Source organism: Schistocerca gregaria, unplaced genomic scaffold (assembly GCF_023897955.1).
Source record: "Schistocerca gregaria isolate iqSchGreg1 unplaced genomic scaffold, iqSchGreg1.2 ptg000333l, whole genome shotgun sequence".
Taxonomy (NCBI): domain Eukaryota; kingdom Metazoa; phylum Arthropoda; class Insecta; order Orthoptera; family Acrididae; genus Schistocerca; species Schistocerca gregaria.
In genome coordinates, this window is record NW_026061799.1 from 8,530,944 (window position 1) to 8,550,186 (window position 19,243).

The 19,243-nt window shown below is 25.7% G+C and overlaps 2 long non-coding RNA genes across 4 annotated transcripts in view; both read right to left on the reverse strand.

The window, feature by feature from the left end:
- Positions 1-19,243, reverse strand: part of LOC126306434 (uncharacterized) — a 163,283-nt gene that overhangs the window by 117,144 nt on the left and 26,896 nt on the right. The gene's annotated exons all lie outside the window — the stretch shown is intronic.
- LOC126306440 (uncharacterized) overlaps positions 31-19,243 on the reverse strand; it is a 43,921-nt gene continuing 24,708 nt past the window's right edge. For both annotated transcript variants that reach the window (XR_007553540.1, XR_007553541.1), the window contains exon 2: positions 31-813. This is a non-coding gene — a long non-coding RNA (uncharacterized LOC126306440). The remainder of the gene's footprint in view (positions 814-19,243) is intronic.

The following is a 19,243-nucleotide window of genomic DNA, read 5'->3' on the forward strand; positions in this document are numbered from 1 at the left end:
TAAATTCAACACATTAATCTGTCAAAATAGTAAATAAATTAATATTAATCAATATAACAAAAAATATTTTAACCATATGGTCCTTTCGTACTAATATGGATTAACAATCTTAGGATAGAAACCGACCTGGCTCACGCCGGTCTGAACTCAGATCATGTAAGAATTTAAAGGTCGAACAGACCTAATCATTGGGCTCCTGCACCCAAAATTTTTCTTAATCCAACATCGAGGTCGCAATCTGCTTTGTCGATATGAGCTCTCAAAAACAATTACGCTGTTATCCCTAAGGTAACTTAATCTTATGATCATAAATTATGGATCAAAATAACAAACATAAATAAATGATATAATAATGAAGAGTTTATCTATTCTTCATGTCACCCCAACAAAACATCATCATTAAATATAGAAAGACAAACAAAAAACTATATAAAAGTAAAATGTCAAGCTCTATAGGGTCTTCTCGTCCTAAAGAAGAATTTAAGCCTTTTGACTCAAAAGTTAAATTCAAAAATTTATTAAGAGACAGTTGATTTCTCGTCAAGCCATTCATTCCAGCCACTAATTAAGAGACTAATGATTATGCTACCTTTGCACGGTCAAAATACCGCGGCTCTTTAAAAATACGCTCAGTGAGCAGGCCAGACCTCAAAATATAAACAAGAGGACATGTTTTTGATAAACAGGCGGAAATCAATTTTGCCTAGTTCCTTATAATAAGTTCACAAGGTAAAAATTTCATACAAATAAATATACTAATTCTATCATTATTACAAAAATTTTAAAATTAAATTAATAATCTTAATAAAAAACCTAAAATATTTATAAAACAAAATAAAAAATAATGAACTAAAACGTAATCTTAAAGATAGCTGGTTTAAAGCTTACTATTATATTTCTATAAAATAAATTATAGGTTATTAACTTCAAAGCTTATCCCTTAAAGAATAAATAAGTTAATATTTTTACTTAAAAAATTAAATAAAAACAAATAGCTTTAAAAAATTAAATTTTTTCTTAAGAAACTAGATATCTTGGGAAACGATTAACATCTCATTTCTATAAATAATTTAATAATAATTATGATACATTAACTATAAATTATTTATAAATCAACCCAAATCGAGACAAGTAAAATAAATACTAAAATTTTGATAAACCCTGATACAAAAGGACAATAAATAAAATCTACTTAAAAAAATTTAAAATAATATTTCATAAAACACTTACATTACCAATAAACTATAATTTAAAAAATCAATTCTATAAAATATACTAAGACAAAAATACAATAAAATTATTTATATTAAATAATTAAATAAACAAAAAATAAATATAATAAAATAAATAATCAAGATATCAGATTTGCACAGAAAAATTTTCAGTGTAAATGAAACACTTTACTAATAAGTTATATCTTGAAACTCTTCCTAGATACACTTTCCAGTACATCTACTATGTTACGACTTATCTCATCTAAATTGAAGCTACTTTAAAATAAAATAGAATAATCAATAATGAGAGCGACGGGCGATGTGTACACATCTCAGAGCCAATATCAGTTAAATTAAATAAATTAAATTACTATCAAATCCACCTTCATTAACAGTATTTCACTATCAAATCCGTTATAAACAAAAATCTATTGTAACCCACCTCCTCTTAACTATAAGCTGCACCTTGACCTGAAATATTTTATAATTATAAATCTTGAGAATTATAACTCTAAAAAGATTCTCTGATAACGGAGATATACAAACAAATAAATTAAGTAGAGTAAATCGTGTATTATCAATCATGGGGTAGGTTCCTCTGAATGGAATGAGATACCGCCAAATTCTTTGGGTTTAAAGACCTTAACTAATAGTACCCTGGTAAATATAATTAACATTTAAAATAATAGGGTATCTAATCCTAGTTTATTATTTAAATTTCACAGATTCATAAAAAGGGCCACAAATAAATTTTAACATTTCACCTTACAAATTTATATTTCAACCCTAATAATATAAACAACTGTTTTAACCAATAATATTCACTTGTATCAATCGTATAACCGCGGCTGCTGGCACGAATTATGCCGATACTAAATCAATTGCTAAATCCAAAATCACTTGATAATTAAATCAAATTACTGCAAAAAGAACATTTAGTCTAACAAAACTTACATATAATACAAAGAAAAAGTGAATAAACAAGCAAGAATAAAACTTTTAATAATAAAAAATAAGAAAATTTTAAATCTATTCAGGAAAAAATAAAAGATTCAAATATTTAAAGAAAAAAAAAGAAAAAAACCACAAACATTAACAAAAAAAAAAAGAAACGCCCCTATGTATGACCACAACAACTTCTCTATTATATATAATTAAAGATTAATATGGAACATGTATAGCAATAAATGTATTATATTCTTTCATATTTAATCTTTCTTTTCACTAATAAATAAAGAAAGATTAAATAAATAATACATAATAAATAATAAATAATAAATAAATAAATAATAAATAAATAAATAAATAAATAAATAAATAAATAAATAAAATAAATAAATAAATAAATAAATAAATAATAAATAGATAATAAATAATAAATAAATAATAAATAATAAATATTATTTATTAATATATATTTAGTATATATATAAATAATAAATATATTTTATACAATTATGTAATTTAATATAATATGTTATTAATATGAATTCTTTTTTTATATTAAGTTAACTTTCATATATATTAGTTAAATAATCTAATTATAGATAATTTACATAATTATATTATTATAATTAATATAATTATTTATATTAATTATAAAATTTTATATTTAAATTAATAATTTTATTTATTATATCCAATTATAATAATATTAAATATTAAATTACATATTATTATATATATTATATTATAATAACCTATTTTAAGCTAAAAACATAAGTAGCTATAATCCTAGGTAAATAATTGCATTAAAATAATCAATTGATAATGGTAAGATGAACTTATAATACTTTAATTTCAATTAAATGTAATATATTAATATAAATTATTATATATATATATATATATATATATATATATATATATATATATATATATATATATATATATATATATAAAATGAGCAGGATAAATTAATCCTAATTAAACAAAATAATACATAAAAGAATTTCAAAAAAAAACTTTCGATTTATATATTAAATAAATGAAGTGCCTGATTAAAGGGTTACCTTGATAGGGTAAATAAAGTAAATAAAATTACCTTCATTAAAATTACATAAGATAGAATTAAACTATCTCCTTTAGTATCAAAAACTAACGTGCATCATACACCTTAATGTAAAAAGGTAAGCTAAACAAGCTAATGGGTTCATACCCCATTTATAGAGGTATCAATCCTCTCCTTTTTAATGACCAACAACTCTACAAAACTTCTCTTCCTATCAACATTAATGATAGGAACGATCCTGTCCATTTCATCAAATTCCTGATTTGGGGTTTGAATAGGACTTGAGATCAACTTACTTTCATTTATTCCGCTCCTAACAAGAAATAAAAATATAATAATAAATGAATCATCAATTAAATATTTTATTGTCCAAGCAATAGCATCGACAATATTATTATTTTCAATTTTGCTGATTCAAATAAAATATCCCATGGGATGGGAAACAGAATTTATCCCATCAATAATAATTAGATCTAGACTATTATTAAAGATTGGAGCTGCACCTTTCCATTTCTGATTTCCAGAAGTTATAGGAGCATCAAGATGAAATAATTGTTTAACATTAATAACATGACAAAAAATCGCCCCAATAATGGTCTTATCTTATTGTATTCAATTGAGAACTTTTATTTGAACAATTATTATCTTAAGAATTATTATTGGGGCAATAGGAGGTTTAAATCAAACATCCTTACGACAACTTTTAGCATATTCATCAATCAGTCATCTAGGTTGAATAATTAGATCATTAACAGTCAGAGAAAACATCTGAGAACTATACTTCATTATTTACTCACTATTAAGATTAATTATAGTTTTATTATTTAAGCAAATAAATTTATTTTTCATAAATCAAATTTATTCAGCCAGATATATAAAAACCGAAATTAAATTCATAATATTCTTATCTTTATTATCTTTAGGTGGACTACCACCATTCCTTGGATTCTTACCAAAATGAATTGTAATACAATCATTAATAGAAAACAATATAACAACTATTATAACTATTATAGTAGTATTTACTACAATTACACTCTACTACTATATACGTATTAGATTCTCAGCTCTAATTACATCATACACAGAAAATTCGTGATCTATAAAGATAAAGTCCCAAAAATCAAGAATCATTCTTCCTATAACAGTAATAATTTCAACAATAGGATTGATTTCAACATCAACCTTAATTTCATTATACTAAGGACTTAAGTTAATCAAACTAATAACCTTCAAAGTTATAATTAAAAGAATAATCTTTTAGGCCTTAGTAAAATTTTACACCTCTAGAATTGCAGTCTAGAATCATAATTGAATATAAGACCTAAATATGATAAGAGAGAAAACATCTCATAAGTAGATTTACAGTCTACCACCTAAAATTCAGCCATCTTACCGCAAAAATGATTATTCTCAACAAACCATAAGGACATTGGTACTTTATACTTCATATTTGGAGCATGAGCAGGAATAGTAGGAACATCAATAAGAATACTTATTCGTGCTGAACTTGGCCAACCCGGATCTCTAATTGGGGATGACCAGATTTATAATGTTATTATTACAGCTCACGCATTCGTAATAATTTTCTTTATAGTAATACCTATTATAATTGGTGGATTTGGTAATTGACTTGTTCCACTAATAATTGGTGCACCAGATATAGCATTTCCACGAATAAATAATATAAGTTTTTGATTACTACCACCTTCACTAACCCTTCTTCTTACATCTTCTATAGTAGATAATGGTGCTGGTACAGGATGAACAGTTTACCCTCCTCTAGCAGGAGCTATTGCACACGGGGGTGCATCTGTAGATCTAGCTATTTTTTCACTGCACTTAGCAGGTGTATCATCTATTCTTGGTGCAGTGAATTTCATTACAACAGCAATTAATATACGATCAGAAAGTATAACTTTAGATCAAACACCTTTATTTATATGATCTGTAGCTATTACAGCATTACTTCTCCTTCTTTCACTTCCAGTTTTAGCAGGAGCTATTACTATATTATTAACAGATCGAAATTTAAATACATCATTCTTTGACCTCGACGATACTCTGACTACCCAGACGCATATACATCATGAAACGTAGTATCAAGAATTGGGTCTACAATTTCTATTGTAGGAATCATTATATTCATTGTAATTATATGAGAAAGAATGATTACAAACCGAGCAATTATATTTAGAGCTAACATAAGAAGATCAACAGAATGACTACAAAATAACCCTCCTGCAGAACATAGTTACTCAGAATTACCATTAATCTCTAAATTCTAATTTGGCAGATTAGTGCAGTAGATTTAAGCTCTACAAATAAAGGTTTGACCTTTTATTAGAAAATTTTTATTAATGGCAACATGATCAAATTTATCTCTTCAAGATGGAGCTTCACCATTAATGGAGCAATTATCATTCTTTCATGATCATACTATGGTCGTATTATTATTAATTACAGTAATTGTAGGTTATGCCCTAAGTTATATATTATTTATTGCCTATACTAACCGTAATATACTTCATGGACATTTAATTGAAACAATCTGAACAGCTTTACCAGCAATTACATTAATTTTTATTGCCCTTCCATCATTACGACTATTATATTTACTTGATGATTCAGTAGATGCAATAATTACAATTAAAACCATTGGACGACAATGATATTGAAGATATGAATATTCAGACTTCATAGACGTAGAATTTGACACTTATATAACACCAGAACATGCCCTAGAAAATGATGGATTCCGACTACTAGATGTAGATAACCGAACAATCCTACCAATTAATACAGAAGTACGAGTATTAACAAGAGCATCAGATGTTCTACACTCATGAGTAGTTCCTGCATTAGGGGTTAAAATTGATGCAACGCCAGGTCGGTTAAATCAAGGAACATTCACAATAAATCGACCTGGATTATTCTTTGGACAATGCTCAGAAATCTGTGGAGCAAACCACAGATTTATACCAATTGTAATTGAAAGAACTTCAGTAAATTTATTTATTAAGTGATTATCTAAGATAATTTAAGGAGTTAGTTAAAATAAATAACATTAGAGTGTCAATCTAAAGTAACTAAAAAAAATTAGTACACCTTGAAATTCATCAGATGACTGAAAGTAAGTAATGGTCTCTTAAACCAAATCATAGTAAATTAACGACTACTTCTTATGGGAAATTATATCCAAATCCCTCAAATATCCCCTCTTATATGATTCTCACTATTCATTATATTTTCAGCTACATTAATCTTGTTTAATCAAATAAACTTCTTCTCATTTAAACCTAACCTTATTAAAAGAGCAGAAAAAGGAACAATTGAAATAAAAAACTTAAATTGAAAATGATAACAAATCTATTCTCAACATTTGACCCATCAACTAACATCTTTAATTTATCATTAAATTGAACTAGAACATTTCTAGGACTATTATTAATCCCATCACTATTTTGACTTACACCATCACGAATTAACATTATCTGAAATAAACTCAATTTAACCTTACATAATGAATTTAAAACACTTCTTGGACCAAAATCATTTAATGGAACAACATTCATTTTCATCTCAATTTTTATTATAATATTATTTAACAATTTCATAGGATTATTCCCTTATATTTTTACTAGAACAAGACATTTAGCATTAACATTTGCAATTGCCCTACCTATATGGCTAAGATTTATATTATTTGGATGAATTAACCATACTAATCATATATTTACACACCTTGTACCACAAGGTACACCGCCTGCATTAATATCATTTATAGTACTAATTGAAACAATTAGTAATGTTATTCGACCAGGTACATTAGCAGTACGGTTGGCAGCAAATATAATTGCAGGACACTTATTATTAACCTTATTAGGAAACACAGGACCATCTATAGCAATAAACTTAATCTCATTACTAATTATTGGACAAATACTTCTATTAATTCTAGAATCAGCAGTAGCAATAATTCAAGCCTATGTTTTCTCAATTCTAAGAACTCTATATTGTAGAGAAGTATATTAAACCTATGTTAACAACTCACTCAAACCACCCATTCCACTTAGTAGACTATAGACCTTGACCATTAACAGGAGCAATTGGAGCAATAGTCCTAGTATCAGGACTAGCAAAATGATTCCACCTATTTAATATTAACTTATTCATAATTGGATTTGGAATTACCCTACTAACTATAATTCAATGATGACGAGATGTAGTACGAGAAGGAATATATCAAGGATTACATACAGCATTTGTATCAATTGGATGACGATGAGGAATAATTTTATTTATTGCATCAGAGGTATTATTTTTCGTTTCTTTTTTTTGAGCATTCTTTAGAAGAAGATTAGCACCAACAATTGAACTAGGAATACTATGACCTCCAATAGGAATTCAACCCTTTAACCCTATACAAATTCCATTACTTAATACAGCTATTCTTTTAGCATCAGGAGTAACAGTAACATGAGCACATCATAGTTTAATGGAATCTAATCATACTCAAGCACTACAAGGATTATTCTTCACAGTGTTATTAGGACTATACATTACAATACTTCAAGCATATGAATATTGAGAAGCACCTTTTAGCATTGCAGATGCAGTTTATGGATCAACATTCTTTGTTGCAACAGGATTCCATGGTTTACACGTAATTATTGGAACAATCTTTTTATCAACATGTCTACTTCGACACTCAATAAATCAATTTTCACCAAGACATTACTTTGGATTTGAAGCAGCAGCATGATACTGACACTTCGTAGACGTAGTATGATTATTCTTATATATCTCTATTTATTGATGAGGTAGATAATTGTTTTTCTAGTATAAATAGTACATTTGACTTCCAATCAGAAAGCTTGATATAAATCAAGAAAAACAATTCTAATTCTATCAACAAGAGTTTTCATTAGATTTATTATTCCAATAATTGTTATAATCCTGGCAACAACACTATCAAAAAAATTAATTAATGATCGAGAAAAAAGATCACCATTTGAATGTGGGTTTGATCCAAAAAGATCAGCACGAATACCATTCTCAATACGATTCTTCCTAATCGCAGTAATCTTTTTTAATTTTTGATGTAGAAATTGCACTAATTCTACCAATTGTAATTATTTTTAAAACTTCAGACATTATAATCTGAACAGTATCAACAATATTTTTTATTCTAGTTCTATTAGGAGGACTATACCATGAATGAAACCAAGGAGCATTACAATGAGCAGAATAAAGGGTTGTAGTTAAATATAACATTTGGGTTGCATTCAAAAAGTATTGATATTATCAATCAACCTTAAATAGAATAAGAAGCGAAATATTGCAGTCAGTTTCGACCTGGAAGATTGGTATGTACTACCCTTATTCTTATTAATTGAAGCCAAAAAGAGGCGTATTACTGTTAATAATATAATTGAACTATAATAGTTCCAATTAAGGAAATGTAAAGCCAATATGAAAGCTGCTAACTTTTTATATTAGCGGTTAAACTCCGTTAACATTTCTAAAATTTATATAGTTTAAATAAAACATTACATTTTCACTGTAAAAATAACATATCTATATTTATAAATACTTAAAAGTAAAAATACTTCCTTAACATCTTCAGTGTCACGCTCTAATTATAAGCTATGTAAGTAAACGAAAAACAATATTACCAAAATAAATATTCAAAAAATAAAAGTTAAAAGATAAATCTTGAAATTAGAATCATATCAACCTTGAATATAACCAATTAAATAAATAAATAATCTATATAAACCTTGACCACCAAGTAATTCACCTCAACCATAATCAAATGACTTAGATGAATAATAACCTATTTATAAAGGAATATATCTAATAAACTTAGTTGAAAGAAAAGGTATAAATCATATAGAACCAGCAAATCTAACAAAAGAAACTATACTTAAAGAAAATAAATTATGAGAAAAATCAAAATTAGAAATAAGATAACCTAAATAAGCACCTAAAATAACAACTGTAATAGTTAAAAACTTTAAATAATAAGGTAAAGCAATCACATGAGGAATAGGAAAAATTAATCAAGATAAAAGACTACCACCAAAAACAGCAACAAACAATAGACCAATTATTCCAAATGAAATATAATAACCCTTATCATCAAAAGAAAATCTAGAATAAAAATTATTATCACCAGATATTGAATAATAAAACAAACGAAAAGAATAAGAAGCAGTTAAACCAGTAGAAAAAAAATAAAGAAAAAAAATTAAACAATTAATTCATCTTAAACAAACCATCTCAAGAATTAAATCCTTTGAATAAAATCCCGCTAAAAAAGGTATTCCACACAAAGATAAACTAGAAACATTAAAACAAACTGAAGTTAAAGGTATGAAATTAACAATTGATCCTATAAAACGAATATCCTGAGAATCCTTCAAATTATGAATTATTGAACCTGCACATATAAATAATAATGCCTTAAATAAAGCATGAGCCAATAAATGAAAAAATGCAAGCTTTGGATAACCTATAGCCAAAATTCTTATTATTAAACCAAGTTGTCTTAAAGTAGAAAGAGCAATAATCTTCTTTAAATCAAACTCAAAATTAGCGCCCAATCCAGCCATAAATATAGTTATACAACCAATTAAAAGTAAAAATCAACCACAATTATAAGTATCCAATATTGGTCTAAAACGAATTAATAAATAAACACCAGCAGTAACAAGAGTAGAAGAATGAACTAAAGCAGAAACAGGAGTAGGAGCTGCTATAGCAGCAGGAAGTCATGAAGAGAAAGGAATCTGAGCTCTCTTAGTTATAGCTGCTAAAACAATTAATATAGTAATGAGCTTTATTTCAAAAGAATTAGAAATAAAATCATAATAATAAATATAATTTCAATCACCAAAATTTAATATTCATGCAATAGAAATTAAAATAGCAACATCACCAATACGATTAGAAAGTGCAGTTAATATACCAGCACTATAAGATTTTACATTTTGATAATAAATAACTAAACAATAAGAAACTAAACCTAAACCATCTCAACCTAATAAAATTCTAATTAAATTAGGACTAATAATTAAAAAACCTATAGAAAGAATAAATATTAAAACAATAATAATAAAACGATTTATATTCTTTTCACCAGATATATAATCCTCTCTATAATAAATAACCAAAGAAGAAATATATATAACAAAAGATATAAAAATAAGAGATATTCAATCCAAAATTAAAGTTATAACAACTATAGAACCATTTAAATTGAAAAGCTCTCACTCAACAAAAACTCTATAATCAATTATTAAATAATAAATACCTAAAATAAAAATTATAGTTCTCGAAATAAACAAAGAAAAAAACTCAAAGAACAAATAGAAAATAAATTCACGGCCTAAGATGAAAAACTTCATATCATTGATTCCACAAAACAATATTTTTAATTAAAATACTTAAGCAAACTAAACAAAGAAATATTCACCCTTTAAACAGAGAATATTTAAAGGCAATCAATGTAAAAGTAAAAGATGATATTCACGAAAATAACCAAGTGAACAAGTATAAACACCAGAATAATAATTCCCATGCTGAGAATAAGAATATATATATACAAAGTATAAACAGCTCTAAAAAAAGATAAAAAAATCAAAGCAAAGAATCTAAAAGAAGATCAAGATATAATTCTATTTAATAATCTAATTTCACCTACCAAATTTAAAGAAGGAGGAGCAGCCATATTTGATGATCTTAAAAGAAATCATCATAAAGCCATTCTTGGCATCAAATTAATTATACCCTTGTTAATTAATAATCTTCGTCTACCTAAACGTTCATAAATAATATTAGATAAACAAAATAAACCAGAAGAACATAAACCATGACCAACCATTAGAGAAAGAGAACCTACACAACCTCATCAATTCATAGTCATCAATCCACCAATACCCATTCTTATATGAGCAACAGAAGAATATGCAATTAAAGACTTTAAATCAACCTGACGAAAACAAATAAATCATACAATAACACCCCCAGATAAACCTAAAGACAATCAAAAATAATTAAACTTTAAACCCAAATAAGAAATAACCTTTATAACACGAAAAATACCATAACCACCTAACTTTAATAAAACACCAGCAAGAATTATTCTACCTGAAATAGGGGCCTCTACATGAGCCTTAGGAAGTCATAAATGAACCAAAAACATAGGTATCTTAACTAAAAAAGCCAAAATTATAAATACATAAAACATAAAATAATAAGAACCAAAATCAACCAATAAAGGAAAATATAAAGTATTAGAAAAATCATAAACCTTAAATAAAACTAATAATAAAGGTAATCTAGCAACCAAAGTATAAAAAATTAAATAAACACCAGCCTGCAAACGCTCAGGTTGATAACCCCAACCCAAAATTAAAAGTAAAGTAGGAACTAATCTAGCCTCAAAAAAAATATAAAAAGAAAGAAGACTTAATCTAGCAAATGAACAATAAAGCATAATTATTAAAATCAAAACCATAAAAACAAAAAAATTAGAATGATATGAACTTAAATAAACTGAACCTCTAGCAGTGATTATTAAAGAACAAATCCAAAAACTAAGTAAAATTAAACTAAAAGAAAAATAATCAATACCAAAATAATATCTAATTATATTCAAATCAGCATATGAATAAACACAAATTATAAAAACAAAACCCGACAGAAACATTAAAGAATGAACCAACCATCAACAATTATTTAATAAACAAAGAGGGATCAAAAAAATAGTTATAAATAAATACTTTAACATAAAGATAAACCAAAAGAATTAAAAAAATCATTACCATGAGAACGAATTATTGAAACTAAAATAGAAAGACCTAAAGCACCCTCACAAACAGAAAAACTAAAAAAATAACAGGAAAAAAATAATCATAATCAAACTCAATAAGAAAAACAATAACTAACATAAATAAAGAAAGAACAATATATTCTAATCTCAAAAGAACCATTAATAAATGTTTACGTTTAGAAGAAAAAACATAAACACCAGCAAAATAAATCAATAAAGAAGTAAAAATAGAGAATACAAACATTAGTTTTAATAGTTTAAAAAAACGCCGGTCTTGTAAACCGGAAATAAGTCCAGCCCCCACTTTTAAAACTTCAGAGGTGGAAAAGCTTCCATCATCGGTCCCCAAAACCGGTATTTTAAATAAACTAACCCCTGAAATGATCAAAATAATAATTATATCATTATCAAATGTAATAAATATTAATTTTATTAAATTAAGACACCCAATATCAATAATGCTTTTTATTATCCTTCAAACCTTCCTAGTTGGATTAATAACACGAACAATAATAGAAAGATATTGATTATCATATATTTTACTTTTAACATTTCTTGGTGGTATACTAGTATTATTTATTTACATTACAAGAATTGCATCAAACGAAATATTTCAGCCTAAATCAATCACTATAATTATTACATTAATAATGTGAGTATTTATCATATTAATATTAATTATTCTAGATATATCTATATTTATAGACTTTTTCAAAAACACCGAAACTATAAATATTGATAATTCAATCAATTATCAAGAAATGACAATATCTTTAGAAAAATTATATAATAGACCAACATTCATTATTACAATAATAATAATAATTTATTTATTTTTAGCACTACTAGCAGTTGTTAAAATCACCAATATTAATCAGGGACCTATTCGTAAAATAAGATAATTACTAATGAATAAACCCTTACGATTAAGACATCCTTTAATTAAAATTATTAATAACTCTTTAATTGACTTACCTGCCCCAACAAATATTTCATTTTGATGAAATTTTGGATCCCTATTAGGGTTATGTTTGGTAATTCAAATCGTAACTGGACTATTTTTAGCTATACATTATACATCAAATATTGAAATAGCATTCAGTAGTGTAGTACACATCTGCCGAGACGTAAATAATGGTTGAATTATCCGAACCTTACACGCAAATGGAGCATCTATATTTTTTATTTGTATTTACTTACATGTAGGACGGGGAATTTACTATGGATCTTATATATATATACATACCTGAATAATTGGTACAGTGATTTTATTTTTAGTTTTAGCAACTGCATTTATAGGATATGTCTTACCCTGAGGCCAAATATCTTTTTGAGGTGCAACAGTAATTACTAATTTATTATCAGCAATCCCATACTTAGGAACAGATTTAGTCCAATGAGTATGAGGAGGATTCGATGTTGATAATGCAACATTAAATCGATTCTTCACATTCCACTTTGTATTACCATTTATTAATGCTGCTATAGCAGCAATTCATTTATTTTTTCTTCACCAAACAGGATCTAATAATCCTCTTGGACTAAATGGAGATATTGAAAAAATTCCATTCCATCCATACTTTACCTTTAAGGATTCTATTACATTTGTAATAATAACATCATTATTAATTATACTATGTTTAATTAATCCTTACCTATTAGGAGATCCAGATAACTTTGTACCTGCCAACCCATTAGTAACACCAGTTCACATTCAACCAGAATGATATTTCCTATTTGCATATGCAATTCTACGATCTATCCCTAATAAGTTAGGAGGTGTTATTGCATTATTTTTATCAATTAGAATCTTAATAATTTTACCATTTTATAATAAAACACCATTCCGAGGCATTCAATTTTACCCTATTAATCAAATTTTATTCTGAATTATAGTAGTTGTTGTATGCTTACTAACGTGAATTGGTAAACGACCTATTGAAGAACCTTATATTATAACAGGTCAAATCTTAACAATTATTTACTTCACATATTTCTTAATTAATGTCCATGTCGCAAATGCATGAGATAAATTAATTAAGGAATAAAGTTAATTAGCTTAGGAAAAGCATATGTTTTGAAAACATAAAATTAGAAGTTTAACTCTTCTATTAACTTTTCTCAAAAAATTTCACTAAACAAATGAGATAAATAAAATCTTTAAACCAACAAAGAAAATAAAAAATTCAAAGATAAAGGTAAAAAACTTTTTCAAGCTAAGTACATTAATTTATCATAACGGAACCGTGGTAATGTTCCACGAACCCAAATAAAACCAAAAGATATAATAGCAAGCTTAATAAAAAATATAAAAGAATAAAAATCACCGCCCAAAAAAATTAAAGCCAATAACATTCTTATGAAGACAATTCTTGTATATTCAGCTAAAAAAATTAAAGTAAAACCACCCACACCATACTCCATATTAAATCCTGAAACTAACTCAGATTCCCCTTCAGCAAAATCAAAAGGAGTACGATTAGTTTCAGCTAAGCAAGAAGCAAAACAAGCTAAAGCTAAAGGAAAAGAAATAATAATAAATCAACAATAAAGCTGATAGTTTATAAAATCAAACATATTAAAACTACCAATTAAAATAATTAAAGACAATAAAATTAAAGCTAAACTAACTTCATAAGAAATTGTTTGAGCAACAGAACGAAGAGAACCTAATAATGAATAATTTGAATTAGAAGATCAACCAGCAATTATAACAGTATAAACACCTAATCTAGTACAACATAAAAAAAATAAAAATCCATAAGAAAAAGAACACATATAAGTTAAATAAGGAAAAATTACTCAAACGGCTAAAGAAATCATTAAATTAAAAACAGGGGAAAAATAATAAAGTAGGTAATTAGATATAATAGGAATTGGCTGCTCCTTACAAATTAACTTAATAGCATCTCTAAATGGCTGAGGAATTCCAACGAAACCTACCTTATTTGGACCCTTTCGAATCTGAATATAACCTAAAACCTTACGCTCTAATAAAGTTAAAAAGGCAACACTAATTAAAACACAAATAACCAATAAAAGAAAATTCAAAATAAATATAAATAAATCATAAAGTATCAATACTATTTGTAGAAAAAATCTACATAAATGAATTCTAAATTCAACACATTAATCTGTCAAAATAGTAAATAAATTAATATTAATCAATATAACAAAAAATATTTTAACCATATGGTCCTTTCGTACTAATATGGATTAACAATCTTAGGATAGAAACCGACCTGGCTCACGCCGGTCTGAACTCAGATCATGTAAGAATTTAAAGGTCGAACAGACCTAATCATTGGGCTCCTGCACCCAAAATTTTTCTTAATCCAACATCGAGGTCGCAATCTGCTTTGTCGATATGAGCTCTCAAAAACAATTACGCTGTTATCCCTAAGGTAACTTAATCTTATGATGATAAATTATGGATCAAAATAACAAACATAAATAAATGATATAATAATGAAGAGTTTATCTATTCTTCATGTCACCCCAACAAAACATCATCATTAAATATAGAAAGACAAACAAAAAACTATATAAAAGTAAAATGTCAAGCTCTATAGGGTCTTCTCGTCCTAAAGAAGAATTTTAGCCTTTTGACTCAAAAGTTAAATTCAAAAATTTATTAAGAGACAGTTGATTTCTCGTCAAGCCATTCATTCCAGCCACTAATTAAGAGACTAATGATTATGCTACCTTTGCACGGTCAAAATACCGCGGCTCTTTAAAAATACGCTCAGTGAGCAGGCCAGACCTCAAAATATAAACAAGAGGACATGTTTTTGATAAACAGGTGGAAATCAATTTTGCCTAGTTCCTTATAATAAGTTCACAAGGTAAAAATTTCATATAAATAAATATACTAATTCTATCATTATTACAAAAATTTTAAAATTAAATTAATAATCTTAATAAAAAACCTAAAATATTTATAAAATCAAAATAAAAAATAATGAACTAAAACGTAATCTTAAAGATAGCTGGTTTAAAGCTTACTATTATATTTCTATAAAATAAATTATAGGTTATTAACTGCAAAGCTTATCCCTTAAAGAATAAATAAGTTAATATTTTTACTTAAAAAATTAAATACAAACAAATAACTTTAAAAAATTAAATTTTTTCTTAAGAAACTAGATATCTTGGGAAACGATTAACATCTCATTTCTATAAATAATTTAATAATAATTATGATACATTAACTATAAATTATTTATAAATCAACCCAAATCGAGACAAGTAAAATAAATACTAAAATTTTGATAAACCCTGATACAAAAGGTACAATAAATAAAATCTACTTAAAAAAATTTAAAATAATATTTCATAAAACACTTACATTACCAATAAACTATAATTTAAAAAATCAATTCTATAAAATATACTAAGACAAAAATACAATATAATTATTTATATTAAATAATTAAATAAACAAAAAATAAATATAATAAAATAAATAATCAAGATATCCTGATTTGCACAGAAAAATTTTCAGTGTAAATGAAACACTTTACTAATAAGTTATATCTTGAAACTCTTCCTAGATACACTTTCCAGTACATCTACTATGTTACGACTTATCTCATCTAAATTGAAGCTACTTTAAAATAAAATAGAATAATCAATAATGAGAGCGGCGGGCGATGTGTACACATCTCAGAGCCAATATCAGTTAAATTAAATAAATTAAATTACTATCAAATCCACCTTCATTAACAGTATTTCACTATCAAATTCGTTATAAACAAAAATCTATTGTAACCCACCTCCTCTTAACTATAAGCTGCACCTTGACCTGAAATATTTTATAATTATAAATCTTGAGAATTATAACTCTAAAAAGATTCTCTGATAACGGAGATATACAAACAAATAAATTAAGTTGAGTAAATCGTGTATTATCAATCATGGGGTAGGTTCCTCTGAATGGAATGAGATACCGCCAAATTCTTTGGGTTTAAAGACCTTAACTAATAGTACCCTGGTAAATATAATTAACATTTAAAATAATAGGGTATCTAATCCTAGTTTATTATTTAAATTTCACAGATTCATAAAAAGGGCCACAAATAAATTTTAACATTTCACCTTACAAATTTATATTTCAACCCTAATAATATAAACAACTGTTTTAACCAATAATATTCACTTGTATCTATCGTATAACCGCGGCTGCTGGCACGAATTATGCCGATACTAAATCAATTGCTAAATCCAAAATCACTTGATAATTAAATCAAATTACTGCAAAAAGAACATTTAGTCTAACAAAACTTACATATAATACCAAGAAAAAGTGAATAAACAAGCAAGAATAAAACTTTTAAAAATAAAAAATAAGAAAATTTTAAATCTATTAATTCAGGAAAAAATAAAAGATTCAAATATTTAAAGAAAAAAAAAAGAAAAAAACCACAAACATTAACAAAAAAAAAAAGAAACGCCCCTATGTATGACCACAACAACTTCTCTATTATATATAATTAAAGATTAATATGGAACATGTATAGCAATAAATGTATTATATTCTTTCTTATTTAATCTTTCTTTTCACTAATAAATAAAGAAAGATTAAATAATATAATAAATATATTTTATACAATTATGTAATTTAATATAATATGTTATTAATATGAATTCTTTTTTTATATTAAGTTAACTTTCATATATATTAGTTAAATAATCTAATTATAGATAATTTACATAATTATATTATTATAATTAATATAATTATTTATATTAATTATAATATTTTATATTTAAATTAATAATTTTATTTATTATATCCAATTGTAATAATATTAAATATTAAATTACATATTATTATATATATTATATTATAATAACCTATTTTAAGCTAAAAACATAAGTAGCTATAATCCTAGGTAAATAATTGCATGAAAATAATCAATTGATAATGGTAAGATGAACTTATAATACTTTAATTTCAATTAAATGTAATATATTAATATAAATTATTTATTATATATATATAAAAAAATAAAATGAGCAGGATAAATTAATCCTAATTAAACAAAATAATACATAAAAGAATTTCAAAAAAAAACTTTCGATTTATATATTAAATAAATGAAGTGCCTGATTAAAGGGTTACCTTGATAGGGTAAATAAAGTAAATAAAATTACCTTCATTAAAATTACATAAGATAGAATTAAACTACCTCCTTTAGTATCAAAAACTAACGTGCATCATACACCTTAATGTAAAAAGGTAAGCTAAACAAGCTAATGGGTTCATACCCCATTTATAGAGGTATCAATCCTCTCCTTTTTAATGACCAACAACTCTACAAAACTTCTCTTCCTATCAACATTAATGATAGGAACGATCCTGTCCATTTCATCAAATTCCTGATTTGGGGTTTGAATAGGACTTGAGATCAACTTACTTTCATTTATTCCGCTCCTAACAAGAAATAAAAATATAATAATAAATGAATCATCAATTAAATATTTTATTGTCCAAGCAATAGCATCGACAATATTATTATTTTAAATTTTGCTGATTCAAATAAAATATCCCATGGGATGGGAAACAGAATTTATCCCATCAATAATAATTAGATCTAGACTATTATTAAAGATTGGAGCTGCACCTTTCCATTTCTGATTTCCAGAAGTTATAGGAGCATCAAGATGAAATAATTGTTTAACATTAATAACATGACAAAAAATCGCCCCAATAATGGTCTTATCTTATTATATTCAATTAAGAACTTTTATTTGAACAATTATTATCTTAAGAATTATTATTGGGGCAATAGGAGGTTTAAATCAAACATCCTTACGACAACTTTTAGCATATTCATCAATCAGACATCTAGGTTGAATAATTAGATCATTAACAGTCAGAGAAAACATCTGAGAACTATACTTCATTATTTACTCACTATTAAGATTAATTATAGTTTTATTATTTAAGCAAATAAATTTATTTTTCATAAATCAATTTTATTCAGCCAGAAATATAAAAACCGAAATTAAATTCATAATATTCTTATCTTTATTATCTTTAGGTGGACTACCACCATTCCTTGGATTCTTACCAAAATGAATTGTAATACAATCATTAATAGAAAACAATATAACAACTATTATAACTATTATAGTTGTATTAACTACAATTACACTCTACTACTATATACGTAT